Genomic DNA, 26693 nt, shown 5'->3' on the forward strand with positions numbered 1-26693 from the left:
TTAAAAAGTTTGAAATATGTTTCCACTAACTTCCTTTTCTTGTTTTCTTTTATTCCAAAGTGCAAAGATTGAGCCCAGAGACTCACTCATGTTGGGCAAGTTCACTACCAAGATGTAAATCTAGCCCCTCCCCTCCCATTAACTTCTACAACTGCAAAATTACTGTAAGGAATTTCATTGTTGGTTTTACTGAGTGTCCCTTGAATATGATTAGCTGTTTATTTCTGCTTATATATTATCTTTCTTTTTTTGACTTTGAAGACTTTGGCACTGATGATTCTAAGCATGTGCCTCTGAGTTTATTTTATTTAAGTATGCTGACTTTCTTGGATAAGTAGATTAATGTTTTGCATCAATGTGAAAAAATCTGATCACTATATCTTTAATTTTTTTTTATCCACTGCACTTGATCTTCTCCATGACTCTGATTTATGTTAGCATTCTTGATGACTCTTCATATTTATCTGTTAACAACTTATTTCTTTTTTTTTTCTTTTGAACTGGGTAATCTCAGACCTTTCTTCAAGATTGTTGATAAAATTGCCAATTTTAATATGCTTTCGATTTCCTATAGTGAAATTTTCATTTTAGGCATCATACTTCTTAACTGAACAGTTGCTCTTTGTCTATTTTTGTGCCTTCTATGTCATTATCCAAACTCTATTTCATGATATTTCATTTTCACACTTTACATAAGTTCTCTGGATATGGTTTCCTTTAGTTTTGGACATATTTATTGTAATGGGTAATTAAAAGTTTTGTTTAGAAAATCTAATATCTGGCTTCCTCAAAAGACTGCCTATTCATTGCTATTTTCCTGTTTTATCAGCATAATTAATAATTTTGTTGGTTCTATGTTGAAAACTGTACATCAAAATAAAAACATATGGCAATTCTAGAATTTGGTTTTCTCACTCTGGCGCTATATTTGCTACTGTTGCTGTCTCTGTTCTGGTATTTTGAGAGTTGTGAAAATTTGATTCTGACAACTTTTTTCCAGTTTTTTCTATTGCTTTTAAAGGAATAAATTTTTGAAGCTTTTTATTCTGCCATTCCAGAATTGGTTCCTGCTAAGTGTGGTTTCTTTGTTTTAGTTTGCTTTTTCTTGCTTATGTTAACAGCACTCTCTATTACTTGAATATAGTAAAGCATACACTGTTTGATAGGAATAATTAGTTCAATATAATTTGATTCATTCTGTTACTGGTGCTGAGGATTGAACCCAGGGCCTTCTGCATGCAAGGCAAGCACTGTACCAACTGAGCTATATCCCCAGCCCTCTGTTACTCATTTTCGTGCTACATATATTTTCAGCTTCTGATAGTTTAATTTTTGGATATTATATATATATATATATAAAATATATATTTTAATGTTTTAAAATAATAAAATCTATTTTCATTTAAGGTCACAATTTCTGCTCAAAGTAACTTTAAAAAATGAGAATATCATTTTTAAATTATAAAATACACATATTTTTAATATTCAGTCCTAAGAATGAGCTAGTATTTGTTGGTTCTTTTATTTCATGTCAAACACCTCTATTCTTCTATGAGACTAAAACAACCTTGCATGTTTGCTCTATATTTATATATACCTAATCCAATTTTGTTGTATCCCTTCATATAATAAAGTAATTGTATGAGTAAAAGATCTTGACTGCTAGTTCATTTTTGTGAACTCACTTAATGATGCTGTGCATTAATATTTGTTGCTTAACTTTGGTAATTTAAAATATTTGAAAACTAAAAAGTAATAGCTATTGTTTTTGAGTTCTTACTATAAGAATTTGATAAGTTATCCCATTACATTGTTTAGACCCTAGCATTTTTTACTGGAAGTAAGGATCATTGCAGAGAAGATTAGAAAATGGAGACTGACAGAGATTTAACTTTTGATGTCAACACAGTTGGTATGCGTGCAAGGTAAGATTTACTCCTGATCCTCTCTGACTTCAATGCCTATACTTTAATAAGTATCATTTACTACCCTTCTGGGATTAATGATTTGCACTTTCCAAAGGAGAATGTTTGTAGCAAAAATTACAATTGATTCTTGCTCCTTTTTACATTTTTAAATCCATCCTTAAGTGTTAGAATAATATCATATAAAGAAATATGAAGATGAATTAGGAAACCCCTAGTTCATTCTCACATTAATGTCTTACTATGAGAGGGTTGTGAACAATGAATGCCATTGTAGTTATTTCAGAAAAGTAGCTTCCCCCTTATGCATATATCACTGGAAGCCAGTGCATTCTTTTGTTCAAATTGTGTAGAATTGTCACATTTTCAAGAGGATTACAAGTGTGTGTTTTCTAAATTTTTATCCTTAAGAGTCATATTACTGGGTAGAATTTATAAAGGAATCAGCAGGCATCATTTGTGATTGTGCTGATTAATTTTGAATATGCTGCAATAACATTGCTGGATACTTAAGGGTTAGGCCCCACATGAAGCATTATTAAGATTTCTTAATTCTGTTGGTGGCTTTCAAAACCCAAGAGTGTTTATATGCATCTATCTTTGTCTCTTTCTCTATCTATATATAACATTATTATGAATTCAGTTATTACAGCATTCAGAACTTTTCACAGAATTGAAACATAAATGTATAATTTTAAACTTAAAATCACTAACTCTCATTCAGATGGCTATCTAAGCATTACATTTAAAGCATAGGTTGAAATATGTTTCTTCCATTAAGTTTTTAAAAATGGTTGACTTATGTATTCTACATCTCCACAACATATGTAGTTTGAATAACAAACGTTTGCCTAATACCACCTTGGTTCCTATAAACATCCACTATCAAGGAAGGGAGAAAAGTTGGTTAAAATACGAAGTAGGTGTATAATCTACAACAAGGTTTCAAATCTAATCAGTATCATTCATGGTATTATACTAATAATATTCTTATATTTTAATATGCTCCCTGAGGTTCACTAAAAATTTTTATACTTCTTAAGTGCTTTTTCAATAATAATCCTTCAAGTTCAGAGGAAACTATGACAGATGTAACTACATTCATCTCAAAGACCAAGAGACCAAAGCATAGATACCAAGATATGAAAATATGTTTCATTCTTAGTAATGTAATCTGGGTCACAAATTTTTTAGAGCCTTTTTCTTTTGTTACATGATAGTAGAATGTACTTTGACATGTTATATATACACAGAGTATAATGTATTCTAATTAGGATCCAGTTCTTGTGGTTGAACATAATGTGGTGGATCATAAATTTTCAACTATACCCTTCTTACATAATATATTATATATATATATAATATATAAACATAAATGTATATGTATACATGTATATAAACATATATACATACATACATATATACACACAAATGAATATACCTACATGATTATTTAAATATATATATATAAAAATATGAACAAACCAGAAAATTCCTGCACACTTCCATTCATATTTAAACCTGCTATTATACTTAATAGCTAATATATTTAAACTCATATTCATGTTTAGAATAGACAGATTTAGGATATTAGAAAAAAGGAGAAATAAGTTGATTGCTAAGACAGAAGCAAATGGGTTGGCTCTGACATCTCTAAACTGTTTTAAAAAGCTGTAGCAAAGCACATGAAAGCTTTGTAAATGGAACTTCTAAATCTATACTGGGAAGAAGGACATTTGAAATGAGAGAATTAAAGGAGCCAAGAATCTTGAAGTAGGTTCTACTGTATTCCAACAGACAATTTTCATAGGGACAAATAAGTCTATGAAACCCTGCAATTTGAGGACCTTTTCCAATGGAAGGTCTTTATTAGTCCTATAAAAAGAGTTATGGTAACATCTGTAGGCAAAACACTATCTCCCATGTCTTGATAACATGCTTGATAAATGCTATTTGTTGTTTTATACAGTAGTAGAATGTAAACATGATGGAACATTGCTAATCATAGTTTACCTTATTAAAAGTAGTGTAAAATGTGTCTCCTTCAATTGCCTTAATGATGTGCAATAGTTCATTGTTTTGGATTAATATTAAAATAAAATGATAATATGTTAGAAAATAGACTAATGAAACAATTCAACCTTTTGAAAGGAACAGAGAGAGTTATAAGTTGATGTATGCAAACACTTTTATACAAATACATATATATATACATATATATATATATATATATACAAACAAAACATGCATGAAACATATATTTGAGTTTCAATGCAAATTCTTTCTGTAGAGAAAAGTGACTGTATTGTCAAGACGATATTTACTGTGAAGCAGTGAAGCAAACATAACTAAATATTTGAGTCATCTAATTATCTTTGTTTTGAACCTATTTTATAGAAAACTATTTTTTGGTTATGCATGGTTTTATAACTAGATTTCTCTACAGAATAAAAAGTAAATTTGGCACTTATTTCACATATTCTATTTTCTAAGACATTTCCTGATTGTTTTAAATCAACATGTCTATCATACTGATATCAACCCCAGCCTCCAGGGTACTCTAATGTAAAGTATATTAACCTCAAGGACTTCAGAAATCCCAGAGCACTAACAAAAGAACGACTTTGAACTTCAAAGCTGATAGACACAATGTTCTAAATCTCTAGTGGATGTCCCAATCATCTCTATATCTCTCTTTTTCTGATTCCCAAAATAGTGGTTTTCTCCTGTTTATTAAAGGAGCAACAGCACACAAATCTTATAGATGCCACATTTTTATTTCAGACAAATAAGATACAAAGAATGATGGCAAAATTGAATGCTACAAAGCTTCAGATAAAACATGCTTTATTTTTGTCAAATTGCAAAGCATCGACCTTATAGCTGACTAATAAGAAATTTTATCATTGCATTTTAACTCATAAGGAAATGGATGTGTACCATGAAGGCTTGTTTTGGAGAAGGTCTGTAGTTTCCTACAATTACACAAAGTAATTCTAAAAATAATTAGATCATAAAACAGATGAAACAGAAAAGTGGGATGAGCAAAGATTTTTATGAAAACAGTATATACAGAAGAACAATAACTCTGGGGATCTTCTTTTAAAATGTAGTTAGCGATATTGTCACTATTCTTAGGAGTATTAAGGATTCTTAGACATTATTTTTAGGAAAAATTCATATTCTAGGAAGATCCTCACATTCTTAAATGTTATTACTTGAACCAACTCTCTGGCTCATTACTTTCTAATTTTTCATATGAAAGAGAAAAATAAAATCATGAATTTAAAAAATAATTAAAAAAAAAAAAGAAAAACAAGAAAAGTCTTGCTTGCCTATAAGATAGAGGCTAACCTAAAAAATAGCTGAGAGAAAGAACAAGGAGTCCCCATCAATATGAGGAAATTTTAATTACAAAGGATGATACATAAGGATGATAATGAAAATGCGATCAGGTAGGACTTGTTCCTTTTGCTGCAAATTCGTAGCAACTGGAGTCCGTGATATTGGGAAGAGATTTTGAAGCATCCTCATGAAACATATTCTAGTCAAGAAAGCAGATAATTTATGATCATAGAGAGTTCTCCAAGATGGTCCCCTGCATGCAACTCAAAGTAACCCTTACCAGTAGGAAAATATTTCTAAGAATTTCAATTCAGTAATTCACATTACTCGTACATGTAAGTAGAGACTTTGTCCCAGCTGTGATAATTATGAAGACATTCAATCACCGAGAACACAATTAGCTTGCTCACTGTCAGAATTATTAAGCTTTATTTCCTATCTTAGTGTGAGAATATGGTATGCACCATAAAGGGGGGCATTACTATTTAAAAGGTTGAGATATAGACCTCTAACTACACCTCCAGTTCTGTGTATGTGCATGTGTGTGTGTGTGTTTTTGTGCCTGTCTGTGCCTATAAAATTATCCTAGGGAATTTTATTTATAGAAAGAGTCTCTTAAGATTAAACTATCATTGCTATTACTGGAGCAATTATCTCAAGTTTCTAAAATGTCTTTAATTTAAACTGGTTGGTTTTCTTGATAATGCAATTCTGATAATATAAGATGACTTGACATCTCTTTTTCTTTAAAATTATATATAATTTTACATTTGCTTTTTATTTCCTCTATGTTCTCTGTGTATTCACAAAGGTACAAAAAACATTTCTTTGTAGCAATCTTAGTTCATACAAAAAGATTGGATGTCTTTGTTTAATTTATAATCTTTTGCCTACTTTAATATTGGCAGCTAAATGTCCTTTCTCCATTTCTTTTCAGCATTATTCATCTTTCACAGAGGAAAGTGCCTTAACAGAGGATAAAATATCTTCCTTTTTTGATCAGATACTGATTGGTTACATAATGAAGAAAACATACAATACAAAAATACAGAAAAAGTTGGTTCCATCCTATCCCACTCCTCCCTGTTACCCACCCACCCCCCAAATACTCATCTTCTGATTTGGTCAGAACAGGGCTCAGAGCCAGAGATCAGGTGACCAAGGGTGGAGGGGTCATGGGCAATGGATGCGTGGCTGTCACAATGATGCTGTGGTAATGCTGCGGTTTCTCTCTCAGCTGGGAGTTGGGTGGGAAGGGGTTGCAGTCTGATGACAGCCAGCTGAGGGAAGAGCTACCTGTCCCCTTCCCAGCCCAGGACCTGCCCACCACCCCAGACTAAGACCACTCCCAAAAAGGTAAGGAAGTGGGTTCTCTTGCTAAGGTTGCTCTTCAGCAAGAGGGAAAGGAAGGATTGTTCTGAGCCCCAACCCCACAGACAAGGGGAAGGGGCTGGAGCCTGTGGCTACTACCAGCAAAGGACAAAGGGGAGAGTACAGTGGAAAGGGGGGAAGTGGGAAGAGTAGGTCATATATATTTAAAAAGTGACTTAAGACTTAAAATTGAATTAGTATTTGTACAGAAAGGTGCAGGTGGAATAACTCCCTATAGCCTAGGATCAAAGTTATATGGAGAAATCATGATGGGTCCCATCCCTGCCCCCAGTGGTGGCACGAGTCCTTAAGTGCGATTGGTTAGAGTGGATTCCTGTCGGGTCATTCAGGTGGAGGAGGTGGGGGCAGTGGCAGGCAAGAGGAGCTCAATTGCTGCAGCACTGGCTCCAGCTGGCTGGGTTGTTCTTCTGGAGGTCCATCCCTTGGTTCTGACCTGGAGCACCGGCTCATTCTGAGGTTCATTCTTGGGAAGCTTCTTTGCTATTGCCATGAAAATTTCATTCACTTTCATTGTAATCTTTGCTGATGTCTCCAGGAACAGCAAACATGTCATCTACATAGGCCTGTGCTTCCTGGAATCCCATGGCTCTCTTGCTGGCCAGGTCTGCCTTGTTACCCATGAGTGCATTGATGATGATGTTGGGGCTGGCCTGCCTCTGTAACTCCTTCACCCAGTTCTTGGCCAATGCAAATGTAACTGTGTTGGTTATGTCAGAGACCACGATGGCAGCCTGGGCCGCCGGGGTAGTACATGGGGCCAGGCTATGGTACCGCTCCTGTCCAACTGTGTCCCAGATCTCAAACTTCACTGTTGTGTCATCCAAGCAGACAGTCTGTGTAAGGAAGGCCACTCCGATAGTGCTCTCCTGGTACTCACGGAATTGTCCCTTGACAAAGCGGAAGACGAGACTGGATTTGCTCACTGCAGACTCCCTTAGCAGGACCAGCTAAAACTGAAATCTTGTTCCCAGCAGCTAGTCGGTTGAGTCATGCTGCTCCTCCCCAACCCACCATGGCCGGTCCTGCTATAATGGTACCAGTGAGAGTGGGGGTGGGGGTCGGTGCTACACAGAGAGGCACTTAGTAGGGAGAGGCCTCCAACGCGGCTACGGGGTGGTGACATTACTTGGGCCAGGGCTCGTACAGACTCCAATTCTCTTCTGTCAGATGTGTCCCAGTCTGCGGCCTCCACTTCCCAATATCTTCCTTTTCTTAATGATGATAATAAGTTCTTTAATCTGTATCATAGCAGTAAGAGGCAAGTTCTACTAGTGCCCTCATTTTGAAGATGATATGGTTAAGTGGTTTGTAATCCCAGTGGTGGGAGAGGATGAGGCAGAAGGATCATGAGTTCAAAGCCAGCCTCAGCAATGGGGAGATGCTGAGCCATTCAGTGATATACTGTCTCTAAATAAAAACAAAATGGGGCTGGGAATGTGAATAAGTGGTTGAGTGCCCCTGAGTTCAATTCCTGATACAAAAAAAAAAAATGCTAAAGTAAGTTTAAATGGTAAAATATCCCAGTTTTCATAATTAAATTTTCATAATATAATTTGTCACTGGGGAAAGACTTTGTCTTAAAATTTAAATGATTCATAAATGTTTGAGATTTTTTAGTTGCCCCATATTTGCATATAAAATTAGGTTATATGGAATATATATGATATAATTTAAATGTTAAAATAGTGTATATATGTGAATATTGAAAATGGTTATTCTAAGCAGTAAAATTATGAATTTTTAATTTTTTGTCTTAATAATGTCAGTAGTCATTAAAATTACTAAAAGAATATATATTGATTTTCAAATGTATTTTTAGTGATTCACAAAAGTCCTCTGGCTACCAATAAAAAGTAAAGAAATGAAATTTGAAAAAATTCACCAAAATGTGTATATAAAATGTAAATATAGATATATCAATATGCTTAAATTCACTGGTAAATCAGAAAATTAAAATGGATAGAAAATGTCTGGGTCTCTATTTTAGGATTAAAAATTACTCTCAAGTGTAAACAAGAGCTTTGAGAAAGTTAAAAACCTTTTGCTTAGAAACAAAGTAAGAATGTACTCTTTCAATATTGGTTTTCAGCATCTTATCTCATCCTAGCTAAATATTAGGACAAATAACGAAATAACTAGTAAGAATAAAACTTTGCAGTGACATAATTGTCTATGTAGAAAAATCATAAAACCAACAAAAATAATAATGGAGCTAGTAGGCAATTATAACAAAGTTGGAAAATATGAGGTTAATATTAGAAAGTGCATTATTACCTATATTTTAAGGAAAAAGTGAAAATTGAGATTAAAAACAATAGTATTTACACTAGCACTCACAAAATGCAATAAAATATATCCAAGGTCTCTATGGGAGAAATTGCATCTAATGAAATAATTCAGAGAACTGAATCAGTGGAGAAATATTTCACATTCATGGTTAAAAGACTCAATATTGCTAAGAAATCAGTTCTTCTGAAATTGACTTTTAAATTCAATGTCATTGCAATAAAATTCCAAAATATTATTTTGTGGTTACTGACAAAGTGATTATAAAGTTGTTTTGGAAAGATAAAAGATTCAAGTTGACAACATGAATTCACAACTTCAAGACATATTATGGATCTGTGGTAGTCAAGGCAGTATGGTATTGCTGTAAGAAAGAATAGTTGGATGAATAAGACAGAACAGAGAACCCAGAAACAAACTCACTGGAATATAGTCTTCTGATCTTTGACAAAGGATCAAAGGTAATTCATTCATCAAAAAGGCTAACCTTTTCAAGTAATTGAATTACTGGGCATTTGCATAAAAATAAATAAATTTAGACACAGAACTTACACACTTTACGAAAATTAACACAGAAAGGATTATAGACCTAAATGTAAGGAGAAACTCTAAAATTTCTAGAAGATCACAGAAGAGAAAATTGAGATGATTCAAAATTTGCAATAACATTTTAAATACTGTGGGGAGCCCTTCTTATCTAGCAGAATCAGATGTGGTTTAGCCATGGAAACCAGAGGCCTGACTCTTAGGAACTGGCAGCCACTAAGGACTGTCCCAGAACCCTGGGCAGTTTGTGGCACTGTGTGGGAGTGGTTCCCTGTCTGGTTCTATGATAGTTTCCCTGAGCAAATTGACTCCCCTAACTCCACCAATCCTGTTAATCAGAGAAGCAGCTCCTCCAGTTCCAGGCCACTTTACTTTGTGACTATAAATGAAGGACTGGTGGGCTATTCCATATTGTTAGAAGCCAGTTCTGGTATGGCCTGATCTGCCACACCACCCTTCATTGAAAAAAGAGTGTTGGCTCTTGCGTATTTATTGATTAGATAAGTTTATTCATAATCAATTGATTTATAGCCAACATCATCCTCTGGCAGTTAACTCTTTTCTCATCTACGCAAAGCATGGCAGAAACCCCTACAAGATACAATACCAAAGCTACAATACATGAAATAAATCATTAACAAGCTTATCATCATTTAAATGAAAACAAAACAAAACTTCATATTGGCAAAAAACACTGTCAAAAGAATAAAAGTACAAGTCACAGATAAGGAGAAATGTTTGCAAAATATAAATCTGATAAAGGACTGTTATCTAAAATATGCAAATAAATCTTGAAGTTCAAAAATAAACATAACAAAATTAAAAGATACACAAAATATTTGAAAGACACCTCAGCTAAGAATATACAAATTAGCATAATAAAGAATAGTCAACATCATGTGATATCATGGGATTGCAAATTAAAACAATCAGACATCACTATGCATCTGTGAAGAAGAAGCAAAACCCAAAACACAAACCTAAAAGTTATGTGGAAAGTGAAGCAAAAGTAATCACTATTGTCATAAAACTCTAAAATAGTACAGTCACTTTGGAAGAGAGTTTTAAAATTCTTACAATACTGAACATGCTTTTATAATAAAATTCAGTAATAATTTTTATTGGTATTTACCCAAGAGAGTTAAAAACTTATGCTTACACGAAAACCTGCATCCAAATGTGTATAATAGCAATATTTGTAAATTGCCAAAACTTGGATGTAACCAAGATGTTCTTCAGAAAGTAAATTAATGAACAAATAATGTTATATTTAGACAAAGGAATATAATTAAGTGCTAAGAAGAGATGTATCTTCGATCCATCAAAAGACATGGACAAAATTTAAATGCCTATTACTATGTGAAAAAGTCGATCTGTTAAGGCTATGTGCTCTATGATCCTGACTACTTGGTATTCTGGAAAAGAAAAAACTATGGAGATAGTACAAAGATCAGTTATTCCAGAGGTTTGGGGAAAGGGAAGAATAGGTGGACCACACTGGACATTCAGGGCATTTAAGCTCTTTTGTATGATACAATAATGGTAAACACATCAGTACTCATTTGTCAAACCCACAGAACACACAAGACAAACCCTTATGAAAATTCTAGACTTCAGGGACAATGGTCCATGTTACAAATGTACCATTGTGGTGTGAGATGCCAATATTAGAGAAGATTGCAGAGTATAAAGGCAGAAATTTATAGGAGGTCTATACTTACTGCTCAATTTTCTTTTGATTCTAAAACTGCCCTAAAATTAAGTTTACAGTACATTTTTTCTTATTAGTTTACATGACAGAATGTATTTTAACATGTATACATATATGGTGTATAACTTCTCACTTGTCTGATTTTACATGATGTAGAATTACATTGGTCATGTGAACATGTGCACATGAGAACGTGATATCTGATTCATTCTACTATCTTTTGTATTCCCATTCTCTGTCCCTTCCCTTCATTCCTCTTTGTCTAATTCAAAGTACTTCTATTCTTCCCTACCAGCCCCATATATTGTGAGTTAGTATGGGTGTATCAGAGAGGACATTCATCCTTTGTTTTTTTTTTGGAATTGGCTTATCTCACTTAGCATGATATTCTCCAACTTCATCCATTAACCAGCAAATGGCATAATTTTATTTCTCTTTATTACTGAGTAGTATTACATCATGTATATATACCAAATTTTCCCATCTGTCGAAGAGTACCTAGGCTAGTTCCATAGTTTAGCTAGTGTGTATTCAGCTGTTATGAACACTGATGTGACTGTGTCACTGTAGTATGCTGAGTTTAAGCCCTTTCGGTATATATAAAGGAGTAGAATAACTGGGTCAAATGGTGGTGCCATTCCAAGTTTTCTGAGGAATCTGTGTACTGCTTTCCAGAGTGGATGCACCATATTGCAATCCCACCTGCAATTTATGAGTGTACCTTTTTCCCCATATCCTTGCCAACATTTATTGTTACTTGCATTTTTGATAAATGCCATTCTGACTGGAGTGAGATGAAATCTCAGTGTAGTTTTAATTTGCATTTCTCTAACTCCTAGATATGTTGAACATATTTCATATATTTGTTGACCCATTATAATTCTTCTGTGAAGTGGCCGTGCAGTTCCTTTGCTCATCCATTAATTGGGTTATTTGGTTTAAAATCTTTTGAGTTATTTATATATCTTATCTAAAGTGCAAGAGGCAAAGATTTTCTCTCATTGGCATTAGACCAGAGACCCTGTGCCTAATAGAAGAAAAAGTAGGCCCAAATCATGTCAGCTTAGGAATTGACTGCCTTAGCAAGACTCCGAAAGCACAAGAAGTAGAATCAAAATCAACAAATAGGATCAAATCAAACTAAAAAGCTTCTTCACAGCAAAGAAAACAATCAAGAATTTGAAATTTAAGTATATTCTTAAAATATCGTCTTCTGCATCCTCCTTAAATAAACCCTTTTGAAACTTTATAACATATTAACATAACAATTGGATTTCCATGAATGCAATTATAAAATTTTATCATCAAAGTTTTGCTTTCAATAGTGAAAACAAAATATTTTATGAGTGCTCAAAATAAAAGATTGACTATTTCAATTATAGTTATATAAATATGAAAAACAATGCTAACATTATAATTAAGTGTTGACATCAGAAATATTTATTACATAATTGTAAGTAAAAATATAACATACTATATTGCCACAATTCACAAATTCTTACATATTACATTCATGCTATTTTATGAATGGTGGCTAAGGAATGTTATCTTTTTTCCCTTTATCAGTCTAAATTTGCTGAACAACTTATACTCAGTGCATACAATTTTCTAATTAGAATAAAGTGTTTTTTAATTTCACTGGTCTGATCTTTGAATCATTCCAGACTCACACATTCTTTGTTCTTTCTTTGTTCTTTACTGAGCCTCACCAATACTCTTGAGTCCTTCTGAGTTTGCATTCTCTCCTTCCACTTCTGCATATAACCAGATGACCATAAGAGAAGGCACATGGAAGCAGTTATGCACTAAAGGGCCAGAACCATTTTGAGAGAATGACCTTTTGGTTCTGAACTTATGAGAGCCCTCCTCATGAAGTTAAATTGATTTTGCTTGATGGCTCTTGCTTTCCTTCTTCTGGGGTTGTTCACCATTGATATCAGAATTCAGTAATTATTATTATTATTAATAAAAAATTCAATAATCCTGTGCAGATTTTTCTTCAGAGAGTTTGTCACGGAATCATCCTAAAATCTAAGAATTCTGTGGTTGAATAAATATTCCTGTATAGCCAACTGGGTAAAGTGCTGATCTATATAAATATTATTTATCAGGCTAGCACAGCCCAAGAAAAGATCTATAACTTGATAAGCATAGTTTTCTTAACAGGTTAATTGATATTTGAATGTCAAATGACTGAAATATAAAAATTCATGGGTTTATACATTTATTAACATTTGTATTCTGTAAAAATAACTACACATATATTCATGTATATATATTTATATTATCAGGATATAAATATATATATATATATATATATTTAATTCATGTGAAAGCAAATTCAAGGAGGTAATGTCTTTTTTCTATTTGCTACAAATAAAACAATAACATACTATGCACAATATCCTGTAGCTTCTTTTTCCAAAGAATGATTGTGATATTTTCATATTGAGTTTAATGAGATTTCTTATTTTTAGGCATAAAATGCTATTATATTGATATATATTAAAAGTGCACCCATGCTTAAAGTGGAATTATATTTTTGGTGTTATAAACAATGTCATAAATTACTTTTAGTAGTTCTTTTGAAAATGCATATGTGTCTAAAAGACAATTTTTAGAAAAAAATTTATTGAGTTTATAATGCATTTTAACAAGTGATTATTCAAAGAAATTCTATCTAAGTGTACACTTATCAGCTACATATGCTTTTTACCCCATGAACTTTTCCTTACATACCCCAACATAGGGTATTGTCAAACTTTAGGATCTCTGCCACCATAACTGGGGAAAGTGGTAGAATAAAATAGCTCCCATTCATGTCCATATATTTATTTTTCTATTGGTCCAATTAAAAATGAATTGGCAGAAGCACATCATGTGTTTAAAAATGAGTTCTTTTGTCTATAAGAAGCATTGCTTATAATTTTGGGGTGAGGGGGTTAATCATTCTTTTTTTCCTGTTGGTTTATAATTTAAGTTATAGGTTTACAACTGTAAGAGAAACAAGTTGTACCCCGTTTGTTTACAATTTAAAAAAATTTAAAAAGTAACCAATCTATTGTTTATAAATTATCAATTCAAGTAATAATTACAAAGCTTTTCTCAATCTGAAGTTATAAAGTAACTACTATTATAATACTTACATATGTATATATGTATTATTTTTAAGATAAATCACTAAAAGGAATTCATACTTTTGCAACAGATGATATATAAAACAATGTTTACAGCTACAGTATTCATAATAGCATATAACTGAAAACTATTCACATGACTGTCAAAATAAGAATGAATAAATACAATACCATAGAGTTGCTGATGAAAACAATATGTAGCAATTTTAATGAATAAATTTGAGCAGCTGTAACCGTCACTATAAATCTCTCACACACTGTTGAGATGAAGTTTTACTTTATTTACTTATTAATTTCAAATAATCAGGCACTGATACATCATACACATGATGCAAAGAACCAAACAATATGATATCTAAGTTTTTTAAAATTTTTAGTGTTCATTACAGTTTCACATATTAGTGGGATTTGTTGTTACATAGTTATACATGTACACAACATAATTTGACCAATTTCATTCCCAAATACCTTCTCTTTCTCTCCCCTCCTCCCATAATCATTATAAAATTGTTTTCCTTTAATACTTTTATTTCTACCCTTACTGTCTTTATTTGAATAATTGACTATGTCATAAGATTTGTTTTTCTTTGTATGTTTGTCTTATTTCTTGTAAAATAGGTAATCAATTTCCCATTCTTTTCTTTATTTCACTTAGTTCTAGAGCATATACATGTATATATTTTGCAGTGTTTCCTGATTGTTGTGTATCTATTCTGTTGTCTTATTTATAAATGTGATTGATTAATTATTATTAAATTCAAGGTCCTACATGTATACTTTATTTTTTTCTGTTCCATCAAATTTTCTTCAATGTGTTCTGTTGTTAGTTTGGACTATACATTTTCTCCTCTATTCTTTTATTTTTCCTCCTTTTGGAATTATACAGGTGCTCATTTTTTAAAAAAATTAACTACTCATTTTCAAGGCAGACAAAAAATTTTTCTGTTCTACTTTGGAGGAGGTTTCTGAAAGATGATGAAAAGTCTAGAGCACTATTCCAAGTTTTCCTATTTTGCCCAAGAAAATTTTCTTTTGACCATTTTTGTGTTCTGCAATTTTATTTGGTTCTTCTGGAGAGAAAAAAAAATAAATGTGTTATTGCTAATCTGCTTCCAGGTCACATGTTATTATTATACATTTGTATATTTTAGGCCATGCATTTGGAGATTCCTGTGATAAAAAACAGAGCCAGCCCTTCACTGTAAGGAAGTTTATTGCTGCCAGCTCTTTCCCTTCTTGGAAATGCTTATTTTCTCTATGACATGTGTGTCCTCTCAGGTTCTTCCTGCAGGATCCCTCTCACCTGTGCCCATCTATACCTTTATTTGATGTGTAAAGTGTCAATTTTTCTAAAACTAGAGCTATTGTTTCTCCTGTTTACTTAATTTCTAGGATTTGAAAGGGTAAATACTAAATTTTAGTCACTGTATTCAAGACATAAATCTAACACATCTGTTTTATGTAAGACCTGAGATACTTCTGAGTTTTGTACTATCAGTACATTAAAAACTATCATAAATACTTACTGCCATCATCTTCTGAAAACCATGTTACAGATTGTACAGTACATTTGAGATAACCACCTGCAAAGTATTGTAAAAGATATTCCAAGGCAGCAATTCACATTCTTGAGTTTGAGGGAAATTGTGTTTCTCTCAAGAGGAAAACTAAATTAGGAATTGTATTTTTATTGAGATTATTCTGCAACTCCAGATCACCATGGAGCAGGCTTGAGTCCGGGGTTAGGGATAAAGGGTGTACCTGACCTCTTCAACACTGCTGGAGGCCCCAGATCCTTTATACAAATGTAGCAAAGTCCACAATCAAAGAAATCTACTCAGGGACACATGGCCATGAAAGGAAAATAAAGACCAGAGCTCTTGTGCTAGGTGACCTCAGAGTTCTGGGTGCCCTTGGGGCACTTTATCTCTCTGAGTCTTGCTTTTCTCACCACATCAGACCATCCTGGATGCTTCTGGTGGCAGTTGCATCCTTTGTCTCTGTGCCTATTCCGGGGCTGTGTCTGTTTGGTAGTTCACAGCTTTACAGAGTGCCTACTCTGTGCTATCTACACAGGATAAACAAAAATGACAACTCAATAATAGTAATTGCCAATTGTGGAAGTTTCTTCTAGGTCAGGCCTTGTGCACTGCCTGTGGTCAGCCCCAGCTCATTTAATGGACATGGGACTGAACTTTCTAAACACTTTACAGCAATTCATTCATTTAAGCCTCCCAGCACTGTGAAACTTAGAGTACTGAGTGTTCAGATCACTAAATTTATTCACCAGGTATTTTATTGAGGACTTATGTGCTAGGCTCTGTGCTCAGCAATGGGGCCACTGGTGAATAGCACAGTTACCATCTTGAACCCTTCTGGCTCCCATTTGAGTGGTGGGATCTGCAATAAACAAAAAAGACATCATGGATATAAAATTGGAGATTCACTTCCCTGAGGAAGTGAAGAGCAGCAGCGAGGGTAAAGGGGAGGTAGGCAGCATAGTCAGGAATGGCAGCATGGAAGGTGGTGTTTCCACAGAGCCCAGAGGGAGCATAAGAAGTCTCAAATCATGAAGGCCCAGGGAGCAGCTTATGCAAAGACCCTGTGGTAGGAATAAGCTGATGTCACTGAGTGTCTGGAAGGTGGCCTAAAATGGTTTCAAACCCAGCACCCCCTCTGAACTTCAAGATTCCAGTGGGCACTGAAGATACTGGGCAGCTGAGAAAATCATCAGGGAGGCTAACAGAAAAGCCATGCCTGGACCCTCTTCAGAGGCATCTAACAGGCTCTGTAGACATAGGGCTGGCTTGGGTCTTTGTTGTCTCCTAGGTGATAACAGTGAGGAAAATTTGGACCCTCAGACTCAGATCTGGGTCTTGCTAAACTTTCTTGACCCAAGAACTGAGTACTTGAATATGTATTCTCTTTCTCTTGAGTTGTGCACGAGTCTGACCCACAAAAAATGAATACTTGTTAAAAAAAATGTAAAGTAAGGATGATGATGATGGTAATGGTGATGATCAGTACTACTCTCATGTCTGACAAGTAGATTTAAATAACTACTCAATAAAAGGGAGATAATATTATTAAGCACATAAGATAAAAAAGTATGACAAAATTTATTTTCTTAATGTCTGCAAAATTAATAGGCAACAATAAGCTAAATATCAATTAAAAATAAGAAGTTTGAATTTTCACTATTGATAATAATTGAAGAGACTCCACCTCTATTAGTAAAGTTTTGCTACAGAATATTAAAACTGGTACATCTGTCTTTTTGAAAAGATGTATAAAAGAGATCGAATTCTCCAATTAAATAAACAAAATGATTGGACATCTATCCAAAAGATTCATCTGTACAATCCCGACAAGAGACTCATGTGAATTTAAGAATGCACACAAAGTTAGAAAATGAAATTTGAAACCAAACCAGGCAAAACAGCAAAGTATTTGCTATGCTTAAATAAGAAAAAAAATAATTTTTCTCTAAGAGTAATTCTCTAAGAGTAATAATTTTTCTCTAAGAGTATGCAGTAATTTTTCTCTAAGAGAATCACAATACAAATTTCTTAATCTTGAAAATGTGCTTTTCTGCCTATAACAAAATATTGTTTCTAGGTCATAAAATCTTAGTCTCATTTTTTATTTTAATTTTTTTCTTGTAAGTTTAAAATTTAAATACAGAGAAACTATGTTTTATCACATTACCTACCATAATTGCAGGTTATTTATAGGTAAAATGTTTTTATTTTTTAAATATCAAAAAAAAAAAACAGTTCCACGGATGAAAACATGAATATTTAAATGTTTATCTGCATGATCACCTAAAATGAATTTACTTGTAATATTTTTATTAATTGAGAAAAAATTTCAGTGGTCTTTTGAAGAATAAGTTCTTTATTTACCACTCAGGCATTGTATTAAAAATAATCATAAAACAGAAAACAAAATACTACACATTTGCATTAGTGGTTAAAATAATTTATACTTGCCATTCTAAGTAGGAAAAATATTAAATAATCAGAACCATATTTCCATTATCCAAATACATTCACCTTCCCTACATAAAACTTGTTAGATTCACTTCAAAAAATATACAAAATCAGTCATAAACTGTTACTTCTGTCATGGCAAATCTAAAAGCCTGGTCTTATAATTTCCAGTTCTGCACTTATAATTAACTTTATCATATAATGTATACATATATCCTGGTTCAGAATGTGGGTAGTTATCAGTTGGTAGTTTTTGGTAATTAAGCCCACAGTGTTTACTGTTTGACTTAAGCTCAAATTACTTCTTTAGTGCTTGTTATTTACATGATTTTGTCAAGTTACATCACTGATAACCTGCCTTCACTTTCTCCTTTCTGAAGATAGGACTTATAACTCTACATTGTGTGGAGAATTGAAATACATACTGCATTTAAAGTTCTCAGCTGGATCTTCATAAGCCTTAAGTAAACAGTAGTGTTAAGTACAATTAGAACACTGGAATAATAAACTCTGGGTTATAAAATCTTTCATAGCCTCCAATTTTGAAATTCCATTTAAATTTTGAAGCTTGACAAAGTTAATGGGAAGAATTCCATTCATAAATATGAAATATGTTCTTCAGATAAAAACATAAAAAAAAAGGACAAGGAAAAAGGAAGTTGTGAAGAATGTTTCACAGATGAATTCCAATTTTGCTACATAGGCGAAAACTCCTAAATTTTCTCAACTTATTATAATACTCCTCAAAGGTCACAAGGATACGTAGCTGAGAAAAAAACACAACTCATGCAGGGAAAAATGAATAAAATACAATACAATAGTCCAAATGATCACCTTTCCAACTGCCACTTTTTCAGTTCAAGTATGTTTCACATGGCCTACACTAATGCTGGTATCTTCTGATTGTTCTCATTTGTTACTTTGCACTTCTCCAGTTTATTTTTGTCATTATTTTCTCATCAAACTTCCTAATATGTAGTTATATTTAAAAATCCTTCAGTTATATTAAATCACTTATATCGACAACTAAAATTCTCTGTCCTTGAGGTGTAATGTTTTATTATGTGATCTCAACCTGCCTCTGCAAAATTTGTGATTGTTCCCATTAAACACACTGTGACCTACTGTCACATATGAAATATATATTAAGTACAAACTGCATGTGTGTAAATATATGTGTGTGTGTGTGTGTGTGTGTGTGTGTGTATGCAAGTTCTTAAAGGATAATGAGAAGATCTTTTCATCAGCAAGCAGGGATAATTTTGTTTTTTCTTGCACTTTGGATGCCTTTTATTTTCCTTGTCCACTTTTCTGGTTAGAATGTCCTGTTCTACGTAAAGTGGAAGATGTAAGAGTGGGCATTCTTACTTTTTCCTGATCATCTAGGGGATGTGTTCATTTTTTCACCTTTGAGTGAAAAAGTTAGCTATGAGTTTTCATATGTGGCCTTTATTGTGTTTAGGTAAATTCCTTTTATACCTCATTCACTGAATGTTTTAATCCATCAATAGTATTGAAGTTTTTCAAATGTTATTTCTACATCTTTTAGGATGATCATGAGATTTTATCCTTCTTTCTGTGAATGTTGTGTCACATTGATGGAGACCTGTTCAGTGTAATAGATACTTATGAAAGATTAATATGTTCTGGAGATCTCCTGAACTACAGTATTCCAATAGTGAGCAAAAATATATAGTGACTTGTAACAATTTTTTAAAGAAAGTATACCACTAGATAGTGTTTCCATCACCAAAAAAAAAAAAAAAAAAATCCCAAAACAGTAAAAATAATAACAAAGGAGTACGGAAGTATGGGTATTTATTACCTTGATTGCTGTGACCATTTCACAGATGTATAAATCAATCATAAAAATAAATATTTTCAATATATAAAGATTTTAAAATCTCAGTACAGTTAAGAAAGTTTGAATTTATTTCTGATCCTTAAAGGCAATCTTTGAATAAATTTAAGTAAACATTTTAGTAATTAGATACAGAGTTTAAAAAGTTATTTCTGGGGGAAATGCAGATAACAATTTGGAAAGGTAGAAGCATATGATGGAGAGAGTTCATGTCATTTACATTTTAAGAGTAAACTTATCGAAGTGCAAATCACAGAGTTTTAGAAATGGAGAGGCTAAGTCTGCAATCTACAAAAAAGTACTGATCAGATGCAACAAGGTTTGTTTAACTATTAGGTCTGATAGGGTAATAAGTGTTGTTCAGAATACCAAGTCTAATGTAAATCGTAAGTAAAATTTGCTCAGGCAATGAGGTTCTGATCCAGTGAATTGATGGCATCGTAAACATATAATCTATTGTTTTAACAGTAAGTTCAGGACATCTCTTTTCTAGCAAGAGTCATATATTTAAAATGACAATTGTAAAGGGTTAACATTTTTATTAGTAGGGAAAGAACTCATTTAAAATTTACAATATTGGGCAGTGGCTGTGGCTCTGTGGAAGAGTGCTTGCCGAGCATACGTGAGGCACTGGGAGCAATCCTTAGCACCACAGAAAAATAAACAAGGCCCCAGGATGGCGTCCATGCAGAGAGCGACACGGGCCTATGGCTGCACAACAAGCTGGGCGCCCAGGAAGAGCTGTGGGCGCCGCCCAGCATCACGACCCTGCTCATGGCCATCGTCATGGACAACATCCGCTTCTGATTCCACCGCCTCTCCTTGGCTGTGAAGCTCAAGCTGCTGCTCCAGACGCTGCGCCGCCCGAGCTGCACAGCGGACGAGATGAAGAATGGCCTGATGGAGATCGTCCAGCTCGCCACCTTGCACTCTTAACCCTGGGTCCTCATGGTTGCTGACATTCTGAAGTCCTTTCTTGACAAGAGGTCCCTTAACCTTGACCTTGAGGAACAGAACCGCAACGTTCAAGATACTTTAGGAGAACTTAGAGGAAAGGAGGGCTAGTGTGAGACGTTGCCATGCTGCCCCTGGAATGCCTGGATAAAAATCCCCTGACCACGCTCGCTGGACCCCTCACTCCTCCTGTGAAGCATTTTCAGTTAAAGCGGAAGCCCAAGAGTGCCACACTGTGGGAGGGGCGGTTACAGAAGTCCTTGGAGACCACGCAGCAGCTGAAGAGGAGCGCAGGGGTGCCGTTCATGCCAAGGGCCAGGGGCCGCTCTGCAACATGGACACCAGAACCCCGCTCAAAGGCATCCCATAGCAGACACCCTTCAGAAACCCTACCACGCCCAGTGTCTTCAGTCCTGCAGGGAAACTGGACCCCATCCCACCTTTGAGGACCCCTCTGTGGAAAGAAAGGGGCATGAAGCTGCTCAACATCTCTGACCTGGATATGGTTGGTGCTGGCTGAGAGGCGAAGAGGAGCAGAAGTGGTGGAAAAGCCAGCCAAAGAGGAGACCGTGGTGGAGAATGCCACCCGGACTACACAGCTGGCCTGGTGTCCACACAGAAACTTGGGTTTCTGAACAGTGAGCCTGAACTGCCCTCCACGAATTAAATGCCCTTCACACCCAGCATGGTCCCAGCCTCCTCCTATGTCCCCAGCTCCGAGGCTCCTCCAGCACCAACTTCCTGGGAAAACAGCCTGCAAGCCACCCGGGCACCTGAGGAACCCAGCACCCTGAGCCCCACACTGCCAGCACAGTTTAAGCAGAGGGCACCCATGTACAATAGCAGCCTGAGCCCTGCTGTGCCCACACCTACAGCACCCACGTTACCCCTGACGCCCACCACACCCCCAGCTGTCACCCCAGCCCCTCAGATGCCCCTGGTGGCCATGGTGGTCCCACAGACCCAGCCCCCTGCCCAGCAGAGGCCTAAGAAGTTGCCCTTCATGAGAACCCATGCCAGGAGCAAGGGGATGGTGATTCAGATCAAGCTGAGTGAGCACACAGATAACCTGCCCAAGGCTGGTGGCCAGGACAGCACCACAAAGCTGGTGGACACCATGTTTGAGATGAACTATGCCACAGGCCAGTGGATGCACTTCAAGAAGTACAAGCCCATGACCAACGTGTCCTGAGGGCCACCTGCCTATGCCACTGGCCCTGACTGCATAAGGCTCCCAGGGACAAGGGCTTTCTGGCTTGGCTAAGCAGCCAGGGGTAAATGCTGGCAGGGTGAGGTCCTTGCCTGTGCTCAGTCACCCACAGTGCTGTGGAGCCCCAGGTTGTTTAAGTTTTAGATCTTTTCTCTGGAGTGTTTTGGGCTTATTTTTATATTTTAATATGGGTTAAATTTTTGTGATTTAAAATACTTTTTTGGATTCAATATTAGAGTTTCAAATGTTAAAGTTAACCCAAAGAGTTATAACTTCCCAGTTTTAGTGCCTGTTAAACTTTTAACTTTTTTTATTTTTTCTTAAAGAAATTCTACTGACCGAGTGTGAGGGCTTGTCCCCCTGCTAGTACATGCTCCGCCCCACAAGGTTGAGGGATCAGAGGTGGTACTTGGTGATGCTGGGGGCGGGGGAATGCCCTGGCAATGCCACAGAGGGAGACAGCAGGTCTCACCACCATCAGCTCCTGCCTGGGAGTTTTGTATGTCTTTTGTACAGCTGAGAATATTCAAGATGGTCTTCGGGTACCTATTTCATTGTAACACTAAGTGATTAAAGTGTAGCTTTTCTAAAGAAGGAAAACTAAATAAATAAACAAAAAAATGAAGGCATCCTGTCCACCTACAACTACAAAAAATTAAAAAAAATATTTTCTGCTATGTAGAATTTTATTTCCTAATCAAACAAATGGATGGTATTTGCAGTTCCACATTATTTACTGTTCTTTAATTTCTCTTAATACAAAATATCTTACTAAATGTTAATTTTTGCCCATATATGCCTAAAACTAAGGATTTGTACAAAATATCAGTAACTGAGTAACAACTTATTTGTTCATGTTTGGCTAACTACAATATTACTGTTATTACAAAAATATTATTGAACTTATACAATAAGTTCCATTTAAAAAACCTTATTGGGGCTATAATCACAACTCCATACTATTAAGTATATAACTAAATTCATCTAAAAAAACTTTATACTTGGACATCAGTCAAAGTACAAAACACTATATTCGGCAATTTATGAATTATATTATTGATTTGAGCCATTTGTGAGTTATTATTAGTGACTTTTTAAAAAATACTATTTGTTAAAACTGAGTCTGTTGAAAGAACCCAATTTCAAAAAATACTCCCCTTCAGTGTCAACTTCAAGGGCACACAACTATGCAGTCACCCTCTGTCTCTCTCAGAAGGGCTGTGTCTGTCACCCCAAACCCACATTTTTTTCTCTAGGCTCCACTGATTCTCTATATGAGTTTGACTTTTTAAGACATGTTATGATTTCTAGCTCTTAAAATAGCATTAATAATACAGATGGAGTTTTAAAAAATTCTGGACAGTGTTTTCAGAGAACAGTTTTTTGTGATATTATTTTTAACTTATTCCATAAAAGGAAATATTTTTTCCACAATAACAAAGGAAGTTAAAATCTCAGGCTTTCAGCCAAATATAATGATACCCACCATTACCTATAGCTTTGAATTCTTTTGTGTTACATCAGAGGTAAGTAGTTGTGGACTTCCTCCTGTATGGGAATCTTAAAGTATGTATCACTGGTCACAGAAACAGTATTCTTATTCCTCCATTAGTGCAGTAGAAATGTTCTGTCTTAGATATAGGTGAATATTTTAGTGGGGAATTTTGCTTATTGAAAGACATTCACAAAACTAGGGAACTGAACAGAATATTTAACCTTTCCTGTTTCTACAGGATTGGATGGAGTTCCCAAAGATTCATGCCTACCTGGAACTTGTGAATTTGGCTTTATTTAGAAATAGAGTGTTTGCTCATAAGTAAGTAAAGATATAGTCATCCTGAAACAGGGAAGTCACAAACCATTACCGTGTCCAAAAGGAAGAGGAAAATTTGGACATAAACACATACACAAAGGAAAGACCATGTAAAGACATAAAGAGAATACCAAGTCTGAGAATTCCAAGGACTGAGAGCAAACACCAGAAAGTAGAAGAGGCAAGGATTGATTTATCCCTAGAGCATTTGGAAAGATCTACAGCCATGTCATAAATGAGCGATCCTACTAACATTCACCAAACCTGATTGTTTCTTTCCACATTTTTGGGATCTATAGAATAATCATAAACTCAAAGCTATATCATTTTCATCTATTGCAATTCACCAAAAATGCTAGTGATTCTTTTGGTGTCATGACTAAGGCAATCACAGTTATTTTATTCCATTCCTTTTTAAATTTCTAATATCTGTAACACTCACATCACACATAAAGATATGTGTGTGTGTGTGTGTGTGTGTGTGTGTGTGTATACACAGAATGTTGTGGTAACAGCAAAGGCATAAAGCATATATAAATTCAGAGTCACTGTAGTTGATTATTAGATAAGGGTTTTAAGGAATAAGTTCCTCAGGACTGTCAAGGCAAGAGTTCTAATGGTGAGCAGTTTCACAATATCAACTTAAAGAGTCAATCAGAGGAGTCATGTTTTATTGTCCTGTGCAGGAGAAACCATTCTGAGTTGACTCAGGGACAGAGAATCAGAGATTTGTTGCTATGGCAATTTTCCTGAGCATGACTGTTGATGAGTGACCAGAAAATGGGGTCAGTGTGCAGCCATGTCCAGTTCTGAGGTGCTCCCACTTTCATGGGTCTCAGCTGAGGGGGCTGATTCCCTTGGTGCTCTGGTATATTTGATAAGCTAGCAGGCCTATTGATAAGTCCATGCATCTATATTGCTGGTTTAATTCAATAACTTTAAGGTGGTTAAATTTAGTAACACAATCGATTTTTCAGTTTACTACTTATAGTTCTGCTGTACAGAATATGGTTGTTTAATTGTACAAGCAAGGTGTAGAGTCATTCTACCTTGTTATTCATATTCAAAACAGTAACTCATGGCAAAGTGCTGCTTTACTAAATGGAGGAACTCAGAGCTAGGCTCATGCTGAAAATTGCTATAGCTCTTCTATTCATCAGAGTCAGGTATAACTGCTAGCCACAGGCAGAAAGTTTGATTTTCTATTTCTAATGTGCTGGACAGTTTCAAATGAGTTTACTAGTAGGTAGTCACCTGTCTGTCATACTTGGTCTTTGGTAACTAGTACCATGTTTTACTGCATTTTGATAAAATATTAAAAGATCCTCAAATTATTGAATACTTCTTTTCTAATATCTTATTGGTTTGAAGTAGAAGTCTAACATTCATTACTATTGTAACAAAAGCCTGATATTCCAAATAGGTTCTTACCATCTGGCATTTTTGCAGAACAAACACATTTTTATGACTGATTTTTAATTTTTTTGTTTGTTCTAATTAATTGTACATGACTGTAGAATGCACTTATACAATTTGATAGATCATACATAAGTACAGTGTAATCTCTCATTTTTATGATTATACATATTGCAGGATCACATCAGTCATGCAGTCATACATGTACATGAGGTAATAATGTCTGTTTCACTCTAATATCATTCCTTCCCCATACCCCTTCCCCTCCATTCACTTCCTTCTACCTAATGTAAAGTAACTCTATTCTTCACTATCTCCCCCTTATTGTGAATTTGCTTCCTCATATCAGAGAAAACATTCAGTCTTTGGTTTTTTTGAGTTTGACTTAAACACTTTTGATAAAGTGTTGATAAAAGTAAATAGTATAATTTTGATAAAAGTAAATAGTATTGCATTTTCTTTATCCATCATGACTAAATGGGTTAGCATAGTTGTTCAAAGATGAGATGAGATGAGTGAATATTTATCTTCATATTCACTTTCTAAAATTCTTATCATTTTATGATGCTTAAGAGTATACAAATTAAAGTTAGGATAAAAAGTGCAGCTTAATGTCTTCCTCTTACTACTTTTCTATGGTAATTCTATGTGTATTAAATCCTACAAATCATTTACTGCCAATCACCATAGTCCAAGTGCAGTAAGTGTTTTATTTTCTAATTATAGACTTATTTAGGGCACTTCACTTCAAGTTTTAAAAAATACTAATTTCTTACAAGGAATAAAAGACATTTGCAACTCAGGCTAACAGCTTGAGCATCTAAGCTTTCGAAGATTTAGAAAAAAATACTTCTAACAAAATTGCATTTTCAAAGCAATGCATGAGAGGATAAGTAAGAACAAATGGATTTGTATTCAGTTTTTGCCACAATTTGTCATTTTTCCTTACCCATATTCTTTTCTGCTGCATTTCAGGATGCTCTATGTGTTCTAGAAAAGTTTCTACCTTTAAGTTACCACTGAGTATGTACTGCCATATTCATCATTATGTAATTTGTAGACCCAAGTGCTCTTTTAGAACCCCAGACAATGTTTATTAAATAGG

The 26693-nt window shown here is 34.7% G+C and overlaps 2 pseudogenes; one reads left to right on the forward strand and one right to left on the reverse strand.

The window, feature by feature from the left end:
• Nucleotides 1-7027: 7027 nt before the first annotated feature.
• LOC124974302 (ras-related protein Rab-5C-like) lies at nucleotides 7028-7740 on the reverse strand (annotated as a pseudogene).
• Nucleotides 7741-16765: 9025 nt separating this feature from the next.
• LOC124974274 (negative elongation factor A-like) lies at nucleotides 16766-22341 on the forward strand (annotated as a pseudogene).
• The last annotated feature ends 4352 nt before the right edge of the window (nucleotides 22342-26693 follow it).

This window comes from Sciurus carolinensis, unplaced genomic scaffold (assembly GCF_902686445.1).
Source record: "Sciurus carolinensis unplaced genomic scaffold, mSciCar1.2, whole genome shotgun sequence".
In the NCBI taxonomy this organism is placed as follows: Eukaryota; Metazoa; Chordata; class Mammalia; order Rodentia; family Sciuridae; genus Sciurus; species Sciurus carolinensis.